This window comes from Rhinopithecus roxellana, chromosome 6, assembly GCF_007565055.1.
Source record: "Rhinopithecus roxellana isolate Shanxi Qingling chromosome 6, ASM756505v1, whole genome shotgun sequence".
Classification (NCBI taxonomy): Eukaryota; Metazoa; Chordata; class Mammalia; order Primates; family Cercopithecidae; genus Rhinopithecus; species Rhinopithecus roxellana.
The window spans coordinates 93,308,869-93,309,705 of NC_044554.1; the positions used below are offsets into that span (position 1 = coordinate 93,308,869).

An 837-nucleotide genomic window follows, 5' to 3' on the forward strand; every position below is an offset into this window, starting at 1 on the left:
GATAGCTTTTCTCTAAGTGTTCCCTTGGCCTTCTTGCTTTGACTGAAACCTGGCTCTTCCCTGAGGACACTGATTGCCCTGTAGCTTTCTCCAGTGATGACTGTTTTCTCTCCCGTGTACCACTGGGCTTGGAGTCTAGCTGGAGGTTCTTATTTCACAAATAGATAAATAAATAGAAGAGAGAAGTCAGTTGGCATGTGAGAGGTTTTCTCGATCTAGGTAGATTCTTCGAGCGATCACTATGTCGACAGACACAGATGTTTCCTTTTCTTCGTACGATGAAGATCAGGGATCCAAACTTACTCAAAAGCTAAAGAGGCACCATTCACCCCCATTGGAATGGCAGGTTTTATAGCAATTGTTGCATACGGATTACACAAATTGAAGAGGAAGGGAAATACTAAAATGTTCCATCATCTGATCCACATGTGTGTGGGAGCCCAAGGCTTTGTTGTAGGAGCAATGGCTGGGTTGGTATGGGCTATCAGGAATTCTAGGCAAAAACTAAGCCATAGAAGAAGAGATGCTGTCTTGATCTTGTTGGAGGAGCTTGCTTTAGTTAGACATCTCATTATTGAAGTTACATATTAATGTTGAAAATAAACTAAGTGGGTTAAGATGGTAACAGCATTTTGAATATTGGCTTCCTTTCTTGCAGGCTTGATTTGCCTGGTGATTGAATTACTAGTGACTAAATTTACTAGTAGGTCATTAAAGGAAGTAGAGTTAACATAAAAGATACATGTCACCTAAATACACTTCAGAGTGTTGAAATGTCCACCTTGTTAAACTGTTAAGATGAAATCAGTTCTAAAGAAGATAGTAAGCCAACCCTGA

The 837-nt window shown here is 40.1% G+C and overlaps 1 pseudogene; it reads left to right on the top strand.

Annotated features, from left to right (window-relative positions):
* Positions 1-229: 229 nt before the first annotated feature.
* Positions 230-515, top strand: LOC104663120 (annotated as a pseudogene).
* Positions 516-837: the final 322 nt, after the last annotated feature.